The sequence below is a fragment of the Sturnira hondurensis genome, unplaced genomic scaffold, assembly GCF_014824575.4.
Source record: "Sturnira hondurensis isolate 20B ecotype Veracruz unplaced genomic scaffold, ASM1482457v3 Scaffold0001872, whole genome shotgun sequence".
NCBI lineage: Eukaryota > Metazoa > Chordata > Mammalia > Chiroptera > Phyllostomidae > Sturnira > Sturnira hondurensis.
The window spans coordinates 34,598,920-34,620,340 of NW_028074503.1; the positions used below are offsets into that span (position 1 = coordinate 34,598,920).

At 44.7% G+C, this 21,421-nt stretch overlaps 1 protein-coding gene across 1 annotated transcript in view; it reads left to right on the top strand.

The window, feature by feature from the left end:
• Positions 1–16,080: 16,080 nt before the first annotated feature.
• CDH7 (cadherin 7) overlaps positions 16,081–21,421 on the top strand; it is a 121,019-nt gene continuing 115,678 nt past the window's right edge. The window contains exon 1 of the mRNA XM_037035583.1: positions 16,081–16,623. The gene's annotated coding sequence lies outside the window, so the exon portion shown is untranslated. The remainder of the gene's footprint in view (positions 16,624–21,421) is intronic.

The window sequence follows — 21,421 nt, forward strand, 5'->3', positions numbered from 1 at the left end:
AGGAAACATACAGCATGCTGTGGAATTGCGAGAGAGACAGTTCTTACAAGGGTATTCAGAGGAAGCCTTATAAAAGCAATAACATATGAACAGAGGCTTCAAGGTCAAATGGGGTTTCGATGTACTAGGAGAGCAGACAGTCAGAACAAAGTTAATTGGTGTGAGCATGTGGCCATGCTCAGGGAATCATAAATGGTCCATGTGTGCTCCAGAGCGCGTCTCCAGACGGAGCCGGCAGGCAGCCTATGGTCAGAGCTCGGACAGTTGGCCTTGAACGCCATGCTTATGAACTTGGACTGGTCCTCTTAGACCATAAGGAGAAGCTACATGTTCTGGGGACCATACACTGTGTTCCCCTTTAATGTAAAGGACAAGAAGGGGACACAGAGAGAGGAGGGGCTGAGGGACTGAGGAGGGGGGTCTTCCCTAATCCAGCAGCGGGGCAACACCGCAGGGCTAGAACTGGGCGCTGATACCAGAATGGGAAGGAAGAAGGCAGGTAGGAGAAAAAGTGTTGTTTGCAAAGTGGGTGCAGGGGGTGCAGGAAATCAAGGAGTAGATGGCCATTCTGATTCTCTTCACATGGGTGGGACCAGTAACCAAGGAGACTAGATGTTTAGACTGGGCCGTGAACTTGGTTCAGAGCCTGCTGGGTATCCCCAAAGAAGCTCTGCTCTCAAAAATGGTAACACCAACATTAGAAGCAAATGCCCGGTCCACCGTCCAATCAGTCCTAACTTGTCACTATCAGTCATCTCCAGGGTCCAGTCCTGACGGGTTCAAAAAGCCATTTGCTGATATGAATCAGATTCTATCATGATTTTTTATAAAGGTAATTGAATCATAGAGACATCACTGTTGTAGGGAGGCTTCACTAACAAATATAAACTGTGTTCTTGGGCAAACACCATTAAAATGTATTGGGTATACATTGACAATAAAAAAAAAACCTGTTTCCACCACTTCATGTGTGACAGGACATGTCACATGCACACACACAGAGGAATAAAATGAAGTTCATGAGCACAGAGCAGACACTCACATATGCACCCATTCCCCTGATCAGTCTTAAGAAGCCACCCGCTTCTATACATTTCAATGTCAGCAATGTTGGATGAAGACTGTCACTGACTATTAATATTTTCTTTTTTTGCTGGATTTTTCCAAAAGCATGTCGGGTGTCTCTCAGTCAGCACCAGGCTTCTTTCTATGTGACACCCTAATAATCTTTTTTAAATTAGATTTAATGGAGCAACACTGGTTAATAAGATTATATAAGTTCCAAGTATATGTTTTTACGATGCATGATCTGCATGTTGCATTGTGTGCCCAGCACCCAGAGTCAAGTCTTTGGTTACCACAGATTTAACCCTCTTTGCCCTTATTTACCCCCCACCCCCTTTTCCTCTGGGGATCACTGTACTGTTGTCTGTTTCTATGAGTTTTCCTTTGTCTTTTAAAAGATATTTGATTTATTCATTTTTAGAGAGAGGGGAAGAGAAGGAGAGAAATATCGGTGTGCAGCTGCCTCAGTTGCCTCTCCCATGCTCCACACTGGGGACCTGGTTCACAAGCCAGGCATGTGCCCTGACTGGCAACCCTTTGGTTCACAGCCCGAGCTCGATCCACTGAACTGCGTCAGCCAGGGCAGTTTTTCTTTGTCTTGTTCGCTCATTTGTTGCTGTTGATTTTATATCCCAGATATGAGTGAAATCGTGTGCTTCTTGACCTTTTCTGCTGCACTCATTTTGTTTAGGATGATATTCTCAAGGTCCATTCATGTTGCCACAGATGACGGTATTTCACTTCATGGCTGAGTGGTACTCTATGGCATCTATGTGTCACATCTGCTTCAGCCAATCATCTATCGAAGGACACTTCGGCTCTTTCCACGTCTTGGCCACCGTGGATAATGCTGCAGTGAACATAGGGGTGCATATATCTGAGAATAAATGTTTTAAAATTTTTCAGGTAGATATCTGGCAGCCTAATTCTAATGTGCTATAAAAAGAAGCGACTATAATTCTTGTGCTTTCATTCAAGACATGAGCTGCCATCTCTTCATCTCAAACTACTGGGCAATGTTCCTGTCCGGGGTCCCAGAGCCACTCTGGTCGGGGAGCTGGAGAATGAGGGACCTCAGAACCAGACAGACAGCCCCCTCGCACTGGCACTTGATGGGATGAGTGACATCAGTGAGGCCATTTTAAAGAGAAGATAACAGCTCCCAGGAAAGACGGGGCTCAGGAAAACAAAACAAAACAGGCCTGATTAAGATATCCAGAGAAGTAAAGTGTTAACAAGAACAAGGGGTTAGTCAGAAATAGAAGCACAATATTAAATAATAAGCAATTTGGGGAGACATGCACCAGTCTATTCTAGCTGGCTGCTTTTCCTTTGTTGAATCACATAACAATCCTGATTCCGATTCCATGTTCACCAAGTAACAGCCTGATTACAGGGTGGCACGCCTGGAGGTGGAGTGTCTAGTTGCCTCTCCAATTAGATTGATCATTATAAATTGATCAGCTGGTGTGCATCATTCTTTCTGAACCTGGATAATACGAGACCACCCTGTTCCTCGTATGTTGAAAAATTGGCTTTCTAAGCCACCTAGACTTAGAATTAACCCTTGAACCAGGATGCGTTTAAGGATGCCTCCCTATGAAGTTTCTTGGGAAACACATAGACATGTCTTTCTTTAAGATTCCAAACACATTACCAATTCCAACTTTTCTGAATTGAATTCAAGAATTGTCACATTGGGCAGGGTTGAAGCTCAGGATAACCCACATGGTAGCATGTGGGACCCAGCGCTGTCCTATAGCTGGGTGAGCATATAGTTCAGGGTTCACTATCAGATCACATTTGAGAGTGAAATAGAGTCCTCACCAAATGCACAAACAGAATAGGAAAGTGGTTGTAAAAGAGGGCTGTCATAGGAAAACCAGGGTATGTGGTCATCCTACTGATAATGCAGGTCGCCAGACCGATCTTGAGATTGAACTTGAAATTTTCAAGTTCAATGGTGATTTGTTTGTGAATCTAAAATGAACCAGCATCAAAAGACACAGCTTCTTAATCTGTCATTTAGGCACAAAAATCCCTCAGAACTTCCTGGGCCAGCTCAGGTGGCCTTCCTGCATTCCATGGCACAAACCAGTTTTTCTCTGCACAGTGACCTCCAGGTCTGGTGACCTCACATGTGCTTGAGCTGGGGACACCTCTTCCCTGAAGAGAGGAAATGGAGTTCAGGTCCATACAGAACTATCGCCATGGGGATCTTGGATTTCACTGCAGAGAGAGTGTGGGGATCAAAAGGGAAGAGGAACATTTACATTTCAGGTATAGTTTTCTGTCCTATTTGGATTTTTTTAAATTTATTTGATTTTTCAATAAGTATTTTTCAAAAAGTCACTTTACCCTTTCCAAAATTCTTACAGACTCGTGCAATTGCGCGACAATGGCCCCTATTGGAGGCCCATGAACTTCGGAGTAGAGCAGACACATTGGACAATGTGAGTGTCACCGGGACTTACAGGGATTCCAATGCAGAAGGAATGTATTTTACAAATTAATGAGACATGTAATCGATGCATAACAAAATACAATGTCTCATATATAACACAGTATATACATATGCACAGGATCAGGTTTGCTACTTCCTGCTCTGGTACGTCTACCCTGGACTTCTCTTTCTCTCCTGATCATCTGTAGTTGCAGTTTACCGCTGAGCACGGCCACACGGACGTCCCCGCAGTGAGCAGAGGGAGACGCCTGGGTGCAGACTTCATTTGCTAAAAAAGGCTCCTGCGAGGGCACTTTACACATGGAGCCAGCAGCTTTAAATCATGTGAAATTAAATGGGACCTATTAAATTCTTAATATGGAATTTATTAACATTAACACATATACGTGTGGGTGAATAAATACAGAAAACCAGTTTTAAACGCAGCAGCAAATTCCTGTTGTTTTAAAATCAGCTCCATGTTTTCAGTGATGGCATTGAGGATCGTATGGAATCTCTGCCTAAGGCCCAACGGGAAGAGCACAGTGCCAGTCTGACTCTCTCTTACAATGTATGTCACGGAGACCGCAGGCGAGAAAGGAGCTGCGTGCGTGTCAGCTTGGCTTTTGATACGGGCACAGCCATGTCTCTGAAATGCATGGTCTTCCAGTGTTCCTGACATTCTGCAAAGGCCCGATTCTAGAAGGTGTGGTGACAAGGTCAAGAACACCGCCGTCTGGTAGCCGCAGGGTGGAGGGAGGGGCGGACTTCAAAAACAAGGTAACAAAGCAAACTGGCAGGACATACTTAGATTTGATAGGGTACGTGAATACATATTTAACATTTTGCAATATTCAATTTAAAAAGTAAATAATTACACGTATACTATGCTTAGGGTTGTTTAGAGGTTCTGAGTTCCTAGGAATGAGAAACAGAACCTGGGAGGATGGAGACAGTTGATGCATTAAGGTGGGAAGACTGTGATAATGGAGAGAACCCGCAAGGCAAAGGACCAAAAAGATAGAAGCTGTTTGTCTTTCAGATAATGGGTCAGGGAAGATAAGTGGATTCCGTGCAGCCCTCGGTGATCTGGGCTGACAACATCTACCGTAGCTACCATGCAGTTTCCATGGCTACTCTGGACTTGGTCTTTTCATGCAATGCTACAGGACAGGAGAGCACGTGCGGGGGTCCCCTCTTAAGTGAGTTGCACACGTCAGTCCTACTCCTGTTCCTCTGAGGAGAACTTGTCTTCCCGCCCCTGTGTAGTTCAAGGCAGGTTGGAAAATGTACTCTCCTCAGATGCTCACAAAATAAGAGAAAGACCAGCCTTGATGGACCGTTGCCTATCTTGGCCTGGCACTGTGGCTATTTATCCATCCTTTACCTACATTACTATCTACTCAATGAAGACAAATTAAAGTATAATAATAATCAATACCTATTCCCAAATAATCCCCCATGTGCTGCTTTGGCCATTCATAAAAACTCAAAATTCTTTAACGATTGAAGAGTGGGCCATGACTTCAAACTAAGACCACATGACTTCCCCTGGCATGAGCAAACTTTTTGTCAGAAAGAATAGGCATTCCCGCCCCAAAGCGACAGGAGGTACATCTTGTCCGACGGCCCATGCCAGGTGCTTCACTGAGAACAGTAAACCTCCCGGGATACAGAACTTCGCAGTGCTGATTCCTGAGGGTGGTGTCTTCCTGACCCAACTGGTGAGCAGCTTCCACCCTGAACTTGGTGATTGAGACCTGCCCTAATTCTCCCCTCCCGGACTACTCGGGCAGCAGGTACGCATGTCTGATTACCTCTAGGATCGTTTTCTCTCATTCACATCCTATTGCCTGGAGTTGCACAGGTTAAAAATGTTACAAACCCTAGAACATCAGCCTAAAAAACCACTTATGCATGTTTAATGCATTGTCTTGTCTTGTTTGACTAGATACAGGTCACCTGATTTCTTGAAAAACTGTTCTATTTATATGTTACATTGCCCCCAGTGGTTTGAGAGATGCATCTGGTAGACTAATTTTTTCCAAAATATATCATTAGCTCCATTTGCCCCATGCCAAATGTCTTTGTTTATTTTCCATGATGATTTATAGTCATGAACTAACTCCCTTGCTGCTAATTTCACTGTGAATTTCATTGTGTTACTATACAGCCTCTGGACACAATTCTAACAGATCGATACACTGAATTTATATTTGATATGCAGCTATTAGCACCAGGATCAGCCAGGTAATTAACTACCCAAACAGAGATATTTTTTCCACCTTCATTATTAAGAGCATGTATTTCTGGGAGAAATATTTCTACCTGCATCTAACTCATATCAAAAATAACTTGTAACTAAACCCCAAAGTCCCTGCGAATTCTAGAGTCTGGGCACACGATTTCTTGGCCTAAGACAGTTTTCAGATACATTAGGAAAGGAGCAAGTTGAAAGATTTATAAATAGACAGTCATGTAAAGAGCTACACATAGAAACAAAACATAGATGCCATATAAAGAAAGAGCTCAATATTAAACACTACTCAGAATTTACACCATCTTCTCTGAAAGAGTAGTCAACTCCTTTTTAAATGACCATGGAATTCCCCTTACAGTCCAGTGTTCGCTTCAGTAAAGCAAAGGCCAATGAGTTCCCACCGGCAAAATAATTCGTCCTTCATAATTTAGTACGTAATTACCTTGGACAAAACATATGTTGTATATGTTTCATAATGGTTGGAAAAATGTGCTGTCTTTCATGTGTTTGCATTTATTTAGTTTGTGTGATGTTATTACATACCAAGGTAGTTTAAATTAATATTTAAACATAACTCACGTACTGGCTGAGTGCATACACTGTGGGGGCTTTTCTCCTAAATTCTTGGATATGAACGAGGCAATTACCTCCCCTCGATAATGCTAGTTCTAGTGGGGATAAGGAGAAAAATATTCTGAGGCAAAACGTTGTAACATAAAAAGCTCACCGCTGCCTATAAATGGGGGATCTGGGATTGAACGAGGCGCAAGAATAATTATCCTGAACTTCAGCACGATAATGAATCTTGGGAACTGAAAAAGGTGGAATTGATGCTGCTAATTTAAAGAGTATAGTTCCACCAAAGAAGAAAAGAGACTCGTCTGTTCTTAGATAATGTTCACCCAATGTTTTTATCCCAACCAATGCTATCAGAGCCATTTGATACTGAAAACAAATGAGATCTTTTAAAATGTCTTTGTTTAACCATTTCATAAGGCCTGATTAAAACTCATAGTGTTATTTAAATCAATTAGTGCTGCTTTTTATGAAATTCATTTCTGTTACCATTTGAACATTTTCCTTTTCCTTTACTACTTTGTGTTTGGAATCCATTTAGGTCTCAAGTTTTAAACTACTCATGCTTACATCAGAACATGAGCTATGAAACTTTGCCTAAGCATCACTTTGCTTGAAATCACTTCCCGCTTTAACGGTGCTTTTCTTTATAAAAGCCCCCAGCCGTCTGTATCTGTCATGTGCGCCTAAGCCTTTCTTTACCTAAATGACACTGAGAATTCCCCGGGTGTCAGGATAACACAGAAATGCAGGGCGTTTGGTAATTAGGTGTAACTTAATAAATGCCCAAGTACTGCTTTTCCTTATTGTCTTTTGTTTAACTACCTTGTAGTTTCTTAGCCATTATGGCCTACTTTTCAATACAATCATGTCTTAATATCCAGTGTATCAAATCTAATCCTACAGTTTATTGTGGGCCACCCTAGTTGGTCTGTTCGGAGCTTTTCCTCCCTTTCCGGTGAATGGAAGTTATACGTATGCCCTGCTGGTGCCTCGAATCACCTCAATTTGTTCTGACAATCAGAGGCAGCTGCTTCCTGTGAAAGGTGCGAGGGCCACTGAGCACCCCATTATGGATGGGCCTCAAGCTGAATGCAAGAGGCTCAGCCCCTTTCTGCAGGGCCAGCGGAGAATGTGCAGACAGATTCGCTCCGGTGCAAAGTGGTGTGATGATTTAAAGCAAGGCTTGGTCTCTTTTCCCCCTCTCTCCGTCTCCTTAAAAAAAAAAAAAAAATGAAACAGAAGAGTGGACAGGCTGGTGTAATCTTAGGAACATCTGTTGCCTCTCACAAGGGTTTCAGCCGAGGACAATAAGTTTCTCAAGGAGTCCGAGCTCCTGTCGACAGGGTGAAATAAAAATCCCCAGCAGAAAGGAGTGTGGACATGTTTGCACACACACAGTGCGGTCTTTTGTGCCTTCTGTCAGAATGGGGTGAAGAAAGGGCTCTTTTTCCTCTTTCTTCCCCATGAAACTGCCCGAAAAAAAATACCTTTCTCAATGAGTGCTTACTAGACTTAAAGAGCTGCAGAAAAGTTACACATCCCCTGCTCCCTGCTCTTCTTCTCAATACTCTCAGCCTTAAACTCAGTTAATCAGGCGAGTGAGGGAATCTACGCTTTGCAACATTTCACATCGGTTACTCTGGAGTTTTCTTAAGTTAACTTTTATACTAAGCCCAGACGGTTTGGACAGCAAGTGTTAGGCTTTTAATTGTGTGTGTGTGTGTGTGTATGTGTGAGAGAGAGAAAGTGATGTTTCACACTGATGATTTTTTCCCTTGAATATGATCTGTTCATTGTATTCCAATTACCTAACATTGGGCTGCAATAACCATTAAATTGAGATAATTTATGTAGAAACAGTTACTAGGGTTCTTTTTCCTTTTTTTGCAAGATGATTTTCATGAGAAATTTTGCTCACTCCAACTATGAAAATCTTTCCATAAATGAGATATGATGCAGCTGATATGTGTGTATCTCCTACAGCCTCTTGTTTCTTAAAACAAAACAAATAAGAATTGATTCCAATAGTTATACTTTTATCGATGTGATACATGTTTTTGGAAATCTTCGTAGTTTTAAAATAATATACAAGGTCTGGCACAAATAATATTCCTCTTTTATTACAAAATCATAAGCATGTAATTCTGTAACATAACAATATTACACTCAAGCACACCCTATGACATTTTAGGTGAAATACTCAAATGAAAACTATAACTTATTACACCCACATTGTTACCCTGCCAACCACACTCAAGTAGGACTTACTTCTCCTGGACCCTGTATAGAAAGAAAAATCTAAAGAAATACACTCATGCCTATTAAGAGAATGATTGATTTGTATAGATTATGATTATTATCCTGTTCTATTTATAATAAAGACATATACTATTTACAAAAATATCTGAATTTATACATGTTTCTTTAAAAAATATAATGGGCCCTTTGATCCTCAAATTCTCCTACCAATATACTGGTAATATATTCACACATTATGTATTTTATAATTGCTTTAGTGCTCTTTAAAATTTCTAGCTATAATCCTATAATGTACTTTATTCCAAAATTAAGAGGCTAACCCTTCAAAGACTTTAAAAATATTCTTTTTAGTCTAACTGCACCCTTATACTCCAAATCCCATGTACATTATGTGCAAGTAAAATACAAAAGTACGATGTTGTGTTCATGCCTCCTATGGTGCTCAGTAATGATGATCAAGTTTTCCTATTTTTAAACCAAAAGTACAAAGAGCAAACCAAATTCAGTGTGAAAAGTAGAGTTGAGGAGCACAAAGGCCACGCATTGTAAACATAGAGAGGTATGGCAGGCATGACCAGCCAATATACTGTCAGGAGTAGGCGTGATGCCTGTGCCCTTACGCAGAGCTTGTCATGAAACAAGGAGCCGCAGCCTTTAACTTCCTGAATCTGTTTCATCATTGATAAGATAAGGAAACACGCTTCAGCGTCCTCAAAGCTGTCTACGTAGATCATGTCCCACGTAAGGGGTTGAGTCCAAGTACCCTCAGGTGGGCACTGCTTAATGAGGCTCATTAACCCTTTCACATATTTGGAAGGGAATCTTTGAGTTATAGACTATGACATTTTTCCGACAGCACTGAATGGAAAATGCCCCAACGAAACAAATAGAGCTTGATGAGTATTCATTTCCACTATTTATTCTCAAATCCACAAATGCACCAGGAAGTATCATGCCTTAATTTGTTCATAAGGTCTGTTTGTTTGTAGGGGTGCTAACATATTTTATCAGTCCCATTTGACTTAGTTTTTTACTTCGTTTTTTTGTTGTGAGGGGCCCTTCCTTGATTTCAGGTGTAGAGTAACCATTTCGCGGGATGGGGAATGGAGTGAAGGAGAAAGGCATGTTATATTCCTGTTTAATCATTTGGTCAGACCTAAAAGTGGAGAGTGGAACCACTTACAGTTCACAAGATAATGACTGCTTCAGAGTTCATCTCTGTGCATGCAGTCATGCAGTTCAAGTTCATAAGAAGACCGTTGCTCTTCTTAACCATAAGTATTTTTAGGGTGGCTGTTTTTCAATATTTTATCAAGCATTGCTCACCTTCCTAAACATTCACCTTTGAAAACAAACAGCTCATTTCATCCAATCTTTCTTCGCAAGGTACGCAGCTTCTTCTCCTACTTTTCCTCCTGGATTTTCCTTCTGGATATGAGTTTTGCCTGAAAGCCATGTACTCTGGAGAGCCGCACTCCCGGCTCACGCAGCTACTGGAAGTAGGGCCGTTACCACGTGCACAGTTTATGTGTGAATAGAGCACTGAGTGGAATGAAGTGGCTGCAGCCATAAAACCTGCAGAAGCCAGGGCCAGCCAGCTCTCTGATTCAACAGACAGGGAGTGATCAGGTTAGTACTCCTGAGAGGAGCCCAGTGGGGACAGGCAGAGAAACTGGCCCAGACACAGGTGCTATAAGAGAATGCACGTATAGGGAGCCCACTTTCTGTCTAGGGGCATAGAGGGGAATGCATAAGAATCTAATTTTATCTGGGAACAACAAGATAAAAAAAAAAAACTATTAAATCCTTTTGCTCCTTGGAGGGTGTCTAGAGCTCTAGGAATACACTGGTTGGCTTATGCCTCCTACTGTCCATGTACTTGGCATGCCCAGCCCCAAGCAACTGTCATATCAGTTTATGGTTTGGAGATTTCCAAAAGCAAGTGGTTTCTCCCTCCTTCAAACGCCAGGCCACACTGCTCATGGTTCTCTTACTGATTTAGCCTCTTCTCTCTTGTTTTTATAGTTACGTCTGTGCCTGCAACAGTCCCCGGAGCCTCAGCCTGACTTTCCTTTGTAGCTCCCGCGACGCGTACCATTAAACCTGGTACACAGCACACCCTCAACAAATAGTTTTGAAATGAGTTTATTGTGAAAATCTACTTTTTCAAAAGATTCTATGGCTCATGGCAGAATGACAGAGGGATGTGTTGCAGAAATTTGCATTGTTTTTCTCACTGAAGGGTTTAGCAGGCTTTTGTGAAACAACTGTAATTCAAGAGATAGCTAGCATAGTTCTCACTGTACGCTATTATTTCCGACAATTTTGATTTGAGCTCCTTTTTTGAAAGTAATTTGTGTTCCAACTATTCTGAATCCAGAGATACAATTGCACACGAGCAGTACGATCTGCTATTTAAATAAGTAAATGTTTTCTTGCTTTGGCATTTTATACCAAATCCAACTCAAATGTTTATCTGTGTGAATTTGTTCTTCAGAAAAAAAGGAAAAACGTGTTGAGAAATTTGACATGTAGCAGCAGAAAACTCTATCTCTTTTTAAAAGCGATCTCCAGTGACCCGCACAGTGTCAGACACTCCCGAGCCCTGAGCAGGAGGATATCTGGGGCAGACGGGGGCTGATGGCCAGTACGACTTCCTTTGCTCAGATGAGGGAAAAATGAATTCTTCGCCTTTGCTTTCCAGCACTGTTATGTGTCACTGAGTTCCCATCTCCTTCTAGGATCTTTTTGTTCCAGGTGAGGGGTAAGCTATTCGCCGTCTCTGAGCAGACGTGGCATCTTGGGCAGCAAAACTGAAAGTTTCCAAAGAATCTCCCCTGGGGGTTTCCACATCCTTCCTCCCAGCGTACTGAGTGCTGGTTGTCCTTGTCCTTAAGGCGGGGCGGGGGGGGGGGGGGCTCCAGAAAGGCCTGATGCCCTCCTCCTCAACCGGAGAACTTAAAGAAGCAAAATCCTTAGACCCCGTTAGACATACTTGGGTGTTTTGAAAAATTTGGTGGTGCCTCGGCAGTTCCCTTTTCTGGGAGCATCTAGGACTCTTCCACTAAAAAGTGTAATCTCTGAATAAGTACTTATTTTTGGACAGACTGACTTCTTACATAATGAAATGGGAGACTTTGACAACATGCTAGGCAGCAAAATGGTTGTAATAGCTCAGACTTTGGAGTCTTCCCATCCAGTTTTCTGTGAGGGACGCAGTCACCAATGAGATGCACCGGTGAGGGGAGTCCATGATGTTTATTACAGGCACACATGTCTGCCTCCTTTTAGCATTCACTTACGATCCCTGATCGATCAGTGTAATCTAGACATCGCTAAATCTACTCATGTTTTCTGATTATACCCCAGGAACTGTCATACGGCAGTGCCACAGCTGACGTCCAGGCTGACATGTTTCTCCCCCGGACTTCTGCAGTGATTTTCTCAACACGTCCTCACTTCCAGTGCAGGGTTAACACAAAAGGCTGCCAGGGTGTCCCTTTCTCTACGGCAGTTAGGATCACAGTGCCCCTTCGTGAACCCCCTCGTGGTTTCCCACTGTCCTCATGGTACATTCCAAACCTTTTCTCTTCCCATTCACAGCTTCCACCACGGGCCTCTCCCAGACACTCCCATGCTTGACATTTTAAATCCACTTCCTTACGTTCCCACCACATTAGAGGTTCCTGAAGGCCAGACTCACATGTTATTTTTCCTTGTGTTCCCATCTCCTAGGCTGAAGAGCAAACAACAGGTTTGGTTAATATCTACCAATTTAGTGACTGACGACTAGAAATGTAAGTCCTTTCTTCTAATTAGATAAAACATATTGAAGAATGTAGACATCCTCAGGAAAATGCTAAGCATAACATCATGAAAAGACCTATTTTTTATTGTTACTACAATTTTATATCGGGGAGAGAGTCCCAAGAAACTATAAATGGTCCAACTTTAAAAAAATATTTATTGATTTTAGAGAGAGGGGAAGGAAGAGACAGAGAGAGAAACAGCAACATGAGAGGGACATCTACAGGTTGCCTCCCATACTCACTCTGACCAGGAATTGAACCTGCAACCTTTCGGTGTACAGGATAACTCTCCAACCAACTGAGCCACCCCGGCCAGGGCCACGGTCCATCTTTTTGATAGCCTGCCTTATGTAAATGTGTCCTGCCTTCTGCCACACCTATGTTTGGTGCCCGAGGACAATCTCACCATTGCAATTCCACCAGAAACCCCTCACCAGCACCAGATCTGCTTTGGTAGACCGAACGTGTAGAGAAATAACTGTCCACGCTGACAGAAACCGTGATGGCATTCTAACATCTCAGATTCTTCAGTCTTCAGAACACGGCGCTGGCATAGCTGCTTTCACCCATTTAAAGAGGAAAAGAAATTGAAAGGTGTTTTTAAGTGGGGGCCACAAAGGGGGCATTTCTCAAATCTGCATAAAACATTCTGTGTCACTGATGAAAGGAAACCTTCAACTGAGGGAAGTCAAATGAAACGGGTTTATATATAAGACTAGAAATATTGAAAAATATTTAACAATTAAATGGAAACACTATGACATTTCTTAAGTAAGCATATGTTGTTATGACTTACATTTGTATTTTATAGAATCTTAAACACGTGGTAGCACCTTAGGATTTGTGCAGTACAACAACTTTTATTTTTTTTCTAAGAAAACTAGGTTTCCTAATCAACTGAAAGCTGTAGGGAAAGGAGGGGAGAAAGGATTGATCCAAATATGGCTTGTCCCCAGCAGAAACCTGGGGGGGGGGGGCGGTCTCTGTATTCGTTGTTTCTAATGCCAGGCTTTCTCTTAGGAATGAAACACGAACACCTTCCAGACCTGGAAGGCCCATCACTCCGGCACGATCCATCCTGACCTTCCCTGTGCAGGGATCTCTGTTTCTCAAACAGACCCAACTTTTTCCTTCCACAGATGTTTGCCCTTGTTTATTCTGCCCTGGTCGTGTTCCCTTTAGATCTCCACAATCCAGCTCAGCCTAATCATCCTATCCCAGTTTAAGGAGTCCCACCTCCTCGGAGACCTCCCATGACCACCCCAGAGAGAAATGGGTCCCTCGGGGACAGTTTGAACCATCTCCCTTCTTCCCTTTGCCCTCCAGGTGGAGAGAACCTGGGCCTCTGGTAGGTTCCTGCTCATGTCAGGACCAGAGCCAGCATTCTGGTTGACAGAATTCATTTCACCTCTTCTGGAATCGGTGTCAAGATTATGGCTTAAGAATACATATTTTTTTAAAGGAAGGCAGTTAGTATGGAAAAATTAGGTTTAAGATGAAAGCCCAAACTGGTGATCAACATTTATGCAGAGGCACAAGATAAGAAGAGGAAACTTTGTGGGAAATTGGAGGAAAAGTACAACTGGCAACACTTTTAAATAAGTGGTCTCCCAATCTGTCCCTTTGTGATGTGATGTCCTTTGACAAAAACAAGCCAGTTGAATGAACGTGCCTGTTCCGTCCCGCGGAACAGTCAACTGGGGTCCCGAGTCTACCTGAAACGGATGAATAGGGATGGGAACAAGAGGTTCGAAGAAAGGCAGCAAGACAAAGGATTCTGATCAAGCTGCAAATTTTATTTTGGGCGGGGCTGTTATATAGGGGGCAGGGGAAAAGGGGAGGTGGTTCTGATAGGTTGTCCTGTGCATGCTCTCTGCATGCTCTTAGCGACGGTTGGTGGGTGGGCCCGTGATCAGCATCTTGATTGGTAGTTAGTACTCGTGATCAAGGGATGCCCACAAGGGTGGGGGCTACCTGGCTCAGCTGCAGTATCCTGTTTGGGCTGCCTCAGCCAAGCCCTCCTGGTGCGATCTTCTTGATAGATTGCATCCACCGTCTTTAGGCCCCGACACGTGCCTGATGGTTTTGTGATCACTCTCCATCTATTGTAGAAGGAAGGCCCAGGCGATCAGTGAGCAGCTTACAAAAGGTGGCTGTGTTCGGAGTCATGTTGGTGCCCACCAGGGTTGTTATGACATTCACTTCTCTCACACACATTGACTGTGGGCCGAACAGCTGCTGTATCTTGATGTTACTGTCAGTCTGTGTGTCCCTGAAGCTTCTAGTCCAGAACAACTGCAACAAAGGGTCCCAATCCAGAAGCCACATTATTATACAAAGCAAGGCAGATGTACAGCTATAGACTGTATGATATTAGAACTCTGGCTGGTGTGACTCAGTGGATTGAGTGCCGGCCTGTGAACCAAAGGGTCACTGGTTGGATTCCCTGTCAGGGTACATGCCTGGGTTGCAGGCCAGGTCCCCAGTAGAGGGCATGCATGATATTAGAAAGAAATGAGGATTTTAAAATGGAAGGAAAAATCGTGTGAAAGGACTCAATGATGAAGCCAAGGTTTAGTGTCTAGATAGGCAAAGTACGATGGTGCCCCAGGTGGAGAAGCACATAGTACAAAATCCTAGGTGATGTCGGAGAGAAATGAGCAGACCTGTTCTAAGCATTCAGAGTTGGAGTGGTGATTGACAGCTCAGTAGAAATGGACCATGAAATGACCATCTAAGCAGGGCTGGAGCTGGGGAAGTTTTGGGGCTGTGATATAACTTGAAAAACGAAGCATTGTTAAGCACACCCAGAAGCATGGTATCTGCAACTTTAAACAGAAGCTCAAAAAAAAAAAAAGGTTTGCTGTCAGCATTATTGGCATATAATTCAGTTTTAAATACTAACTAGACGAGAGGAAAAATGCAAGCTAAACGTACAGGAGTGGGAGAGACAGAGTGAATAAGAAAGCAGAAGGGTGAACTAGATAGAACAAGGTGACGCTGGCACAAGTACTGGAAGACTCACTGTTAGGGATGGGTAAGAGAAGCAGGGCGAATTTCATTGGCGGAATGAGAAAAAATAACGTATCTGGCAGTGATCTACTCATCTTCATAACGGCTACGAGGGAACACCTGGCCACCAGGTGTAATCAAGGACCAGGGCAGAGGAAGATAAAGCGTGCTCAACCCCACGGGCTGCAGCGTGTTCCATGTAAATTGCCAGATCTGCTTCCCCACCTGCCGAGGGGTCTCCATCCCACTGGCGCTTACAGCACACCCCTCCCAAGTTTTGTGTAGAGAGCATATTTTCTGCAAGAAAGTGGAACTAGGGCAGTCTGAGGAAATTGAAAGGGCAAAACTATCATGCAAGAAAACTGTAAGTTCTGATTAGTTTTATGACTTTGCTTCAAGCCTCAGGAGCTCAATTGATCACAGCTTCCAGGATGGATGGCTTGGGGAGGAGAGGAGGGGAAAGCGCCTACAAAAATTCTCAGAACTCTCCTTCAGCTCCGAGCTTTCAGATGCAAATACCTCGTTGAGAAATGTACGAGCTGCGGCCCCTCCTACTTTCCCCAGTTCCTCCAAATTTTCCTGGGAAGGACTCCATCTGTAAGGATTTGTCTGGAGGGCGCTGGAGGGGGTGGGGGGTGGGGGCGCGTGTGCACGCGCATGTGTGTGCACGCGTAGCGGGCGGAGCGGATACCTTTCCTACAGCCCTCACAGGGTCTCCGGTAGGTGCCCGAGTCTCAGTGGCTCCCTGGCTGGTCTCGCTCGGCGCAGACTGAAGGCGGCTGCCGAGGAGCACCTTCACTGGCTCAGCTCCCTCCAGCCCCCGCGTCCTCCTTCCGGCGCCCCAGACGCGCGCTCTCGTTGCTCCGGACCTGGCGTCCTAGTCGCCCAGGGGAGCCAGCGTGATACCTCAGAACAAACGAAGGCGGCCAACCCGGGGAGCCAGCGGTTGGGACAGGGGCCCAACGCCCCACTCCCCACGCCCCACGGAGAGGGCTGTGATTGGAGCACACGCCCGCCCGCGTGCGGCGGGCACAGCGGGTGCCTGGCCGGCACCACCAGTCGGTGGGGCGCGCCGAGCTGCGCGCACTGGGTCCCGGAGCGCCCGAGGGCGCCCGGCCGCTGAGCGCGCACCCTTTCGGATGCCAACCCCTGGGTGGCCGGCCCGGGACGACGCGGGGAGGGCAGTAAGGCCCCAGGTAAGTGTGGCTGGTTGCTGGGAGCTGGGACTGGGCTGCCGGGCAGAAGCGCGCTGTGCGCATTTGAAAGCTGGACTCGGCATTGAGTGGAAAGCGTGCGGGAGGATCGCGTGGAGTTTCCCTGGTGTCCCCAAGTTACTGCTATGTGGCAGTGGGACTTGCTCAGTCAGGCAGGACGGGTGTGCGAACCAGGCTGAGGGTGCTCCCGGAGAGCAGGTGCTGGGTGACACCGGGTGCGACAGGAGTTCACGAGTTCAGGGTGAGCGCAGACCCCAGCGCGCTCCAGATGAAGCAGTAAGCACGCTCTGTGCTGCTCTTTTCCAAGAGGAACACCAGCGGGTTTCCCATCACCTGGGTTGGATGGGATTCGAAGTCTGTCCTGGCGGGGCCGCCAGGCTCTGCAGTGGAGGTCCGAGACTGGAAGCGTGTGTGCATCTGCGTGGGCGGGGGTCCTTCTGTCATCCTCGCTAGACTCCTCTTACCATCTGTGAACGTGAAACTCATCTAAGGGTGCTTTGCTGTCGCTGTAATTAGTATTCTGTTGCTACCATGCGCCCGCAGGGCGTCCGGCTTCCTCTCCGCTGCTCCTTGGGGTGCTCAGGGGATAGGGCGCCCTGCTGCTCCGAATGCAAGGTGGACTTCCTCTTGGGTGCACCTGATACCCGCGGCCAGTTGCTGGTGTTCGACCTCCCTACGAATGAAAAGGGGCCTGTTTTCTGTTTTGACTGCATGTTTTAGATTGCTCACCTTTAGGATTCCGTAGATACCGTTTAAGTGGGTAAACATTGGCAATGAGTTCACCCAGCTGTGGGCAAATGGAGACCTGTAAAGAAAGCACTGATGATTGGATGTCTCCAAGCTTTGGAGTCCTGCAGATTGGAGCTTGGCTATACTGAAAAATCCTTTTATTTTGCAAGAAATATGTTGTCTTTATTAGGTCATTTATTAAGTGAGAGGTCTTTAAATTAGATGCACCTGTCATATTCCCTGGAAACAGACCGGTGTTCAGGTCAGTTTTAATGTAGAAGGTACGTACACAGAACTTTAGGGGGAAATAGAAAAATGTAAAGAATGTGATAAACTTGGTTCTTCCTAAGTGACAGGTTTGCATTTTTAAAATCAAGTTAACATCACACACACACACACACACACAACCGTATATTTTAAAAGAGTTTAGGGGCCATGGCAGTCCTATCCCCCCCTTTTTTTGAAGGAAAGTTTTCCCTGCTATACTTACGAAGACAAGTTAGTGGGGGGCAGGGGAACCAGGGAAGAAAGTAATTACATTGCAAGCTTTCAGTAACTCTCCACAAATTTATTCTTTCCCAAAGAACTAGTTAGACTTTGTTTACCCAAGCTCTTTTCTTGTTACATATCCAAAGGGGAAATAACGAAGAATCCTCTTCATTCTTCTTAGGGCTAGTTGGAACAGTGAATTAAAATTCAAAAGAACTGAGGCAGGTAGTCCGACTGGCCACTTCGAGGAAATCTTACTTATGGGCCGATGTTCATGGAGGACTGTAGTGGCAGAAGCAGTCAGGTGGCATCCAATGATGAAAATCTTTTCTGGTGAAGCTGGGTAAAAGTCCGGAGCCGGGGGAGGGAACACTCACCAATCAGTGGTGCAGAACAGTACCCTGCTCAAAACTCCTGAGGTCTGCAGCTTTAATCAAAGGGCATTGTACACAATGGGAGATATTATTGTAATTAAGGCTGTGGTGGGTCTTTGGTGTTGTGTTAACAATCAGCTGACCAACGCACAACTCCCCTGAAGTCTACTTTTATTGATTTACTACCACAGAGCTTTTCCCTTTGTTACACAAGTGTAATTGCAGAGCATCTGTATGGCTGTGGCTCCTTGAATGGACTCTGGCTTTTCACGGCCAGTGCAGGAGAGAGGATGGGAAGCATGCCCAGTGGGCCGCCTCTGAGCCTTCCTCAGTCTAAAAGTCAACCCCCCTGGCTCCTCACACAGATGTCTTTGCTGGTGTCCCGTCAGTCGGCACTTGAGGATGTTTGCTTGTTTGTTTGTTGTTTGTTTTGAGGGCAAAGCTGAGAGGAACTTCTCAGAATGTATACTGCTGTGAGGAAGTATATGCAGTCAAATGCTTTTTGTCATCTATTTTTTTTTTTAGAAATCTTTTCTGAAGTACTGAACCCATGAATTGTTGACTGTTGTGAATATGTATGCCTGCGTGATTTCCACCTTCCTGGATTTTGTAAGGTTTCGCATTTATTGCATGACTAGTTTGTATCACATCATGGTTCTCTCCTGGAAGGCTGGAAAAAGCCTTTGCTCAGATCGGGAGCTTTGGAAACTTCTGAAATGACTCACACACGTTAGCTGATGGCAAAGTGACTCCTTGGTGTGAGGGGACCAGTGGCTTTTGAATGGGGTGAGACAGGAGGGAGCTGAGGACAAGGGAGGAAGACATGTGATCGGAGTTCCGAGTGTGACCGGCTGAGCCTCTGCTGAGCAGAGCCGGTCTGGCTGTAACCAGCGGTACTCGAGTGCCTCCTCTGGGAATTTGTGGGCTCTGCAGAAAGATGCCCTGGCCAACATATGTCCCCCTTGTCCTTCTGCAGGAGTCCTCACTGATCTGTGCAAATGAGTATGCGGGCATCGGTCCATATGTTCGTTTCGGATTGGATAGTGTAGACTTTCACTCTGGTAGAATTTCTTTTTGGCTTTATTGAAGCACCGTGCCTTTTATCTAAGTCACATAAATCATATTTGGTGCAACATAAATGCAAGGGTAAATTAAAAATTAACATTGATACAGCTCAGGTACATTGTCAAAGCATAAAGGAAAACCCTTGAAATATAATTTTGTCACTCGGTTATTATATAAATAGCTCAGAAGGACTATGCTTTATCACTTTGGTTTCTTTTCAATTCATAGAGGCTGCTTCCATCAATAGTTAACTGTAAACTATTTTTCCTCTTTCTTTTTCATTCCTTTCACTCACCACACAGGTAATGTGTGCTTAGTGGAAATTGACTCTGTGAACCACTTACAGAAGTTTTCACACCGCGCCTGATAATGCCGGGCACACGACAGGCTGTGTGATTCATTCCCAGCACCCCTGCCCGGACGTTTAGGCCAGCTCATGGCAGGAGGCCGCGGTCTGTGGCTGTGATGTTATCTGACCCAGGGAGCTAATGGATTGGATCACAGTCTCTTTATGTGAGAAGTCACATATCACAGAGGGCCCCAGCTTCGCTAATTAAAATGTAAAAAATGCACACACACCCCTTTTACATGCAAAGGAAGAGGGCTGTTTCTTAATATTAAAATTATTGAAGTTCATGCTAAACTTTTAATGGTATACAGATGAAACAATTTAAATGGTAATATACTTCTACAGTGGAAGCTGCAGATGGCAATATTAAATCTAGAATGATTATAATGGATACATTAGGAGCAGATCGGCATCTGAAAATACAAGGTTTTCAGCAACAACCAAATAATCCTGTACATACATGCTTATATCCTAAGATATGTTCCTGAGTCGGCACCCTATTTCAAAAACATTCCACGGGCCATCGTTCAAGTTTCAGTGGAAATAGTTCACTAATCTTGTATCACAGGATAGCAGGAAGTTGATCACCAGGGCTGTTTAGAAGTGGGGGGAGGTGTTGTAACGTTGGACACTGCTCACCCTCTTTTTTTTTTTTTTTGGTTATATGTAGACTTACAATCCTAAAGAACAGAGCCTTTAACCTTCTTTTTATCCTGCCCCCTGACCCTCCTGGATTAAAATACTGATGATTTCCGACTTTGAAGATTCAAACTCAGGGTCCTATAACAATGTCAGTGAGATCAACTGTGCTTTTGTTGGCTTTGGGAAAACGTGGAAAGTTCCATAGTTAATAAATAAAAAGCACTTTATTATCAGGGTGAGAACTATCTGACAGATGCTTGAAATTGCGCTTTGCATCCCATCAGGTATAGTCCCATCAGTGATGGGCTCTGTGACCTTCGGTATTTCACTAGGATGCTGTGGGTTTCGGTTTGTCCTCATTAAAGAGGACAAGACTGCTTCGGGTGTTTCTAACGTCTGTTCTGGTTCATCTCTGCTATTCATCTGTGGCTGTGCCACGTGACGGATCTTCAGTCACGGGGAGCTTCGCATTTGGGAGCTTCTTTGTGGTTTTCTGCTGACACGGACCCTCAGGGGAACCGGGCGATCACGTTCTTCAGCGCTGAGTGACATCTTGATTCCACGGGTGCTGCCCTTAGTCGCTCAGCCCATGCATGGCGGTCGGAAATAGCGTGGCCACAGCTCTTAAAACACTCCTTGTCCTGGGCTACATTCCCTCGCTTGGGGTCGTGGTTCTCCACTCGCTCACAAATGAGAGGACCTGAGAACAGATCTCTTGCCCTTTCTGCATCTCCCCAAACTCGTGCATGCTCAGTGGATCTACCTGAAACCTAAGTAAAAGTAACAAGGAACGGATACTATCCTTTTTACAAAACAGCTCTCTAACTTCATGGGCAGAGGTAAATCACAGTCAGGACATCACTGGTGATGGGTGGTGACTATCCTGGGGAATGCAAGGGCAAGAGCAGGTCTTTAAAGGAGACCTTGGATGATGAATCAGGAGGCAGCCTTGACATTGACTTTAAATAACACCATTTAATGCCTCAGGAATGTCCAAAAGAGAAGAGGCTTCGCTCCCCTTGCTAGACACAAGAACTAGTAAGTGAAAGTTGTTCTTAAAGTGATGGTGAATTTTTGGAGTGCCCTCTGGCCATGGCTGTGAGTGGTTTCTCCCCACCTCTAAGCATGCACA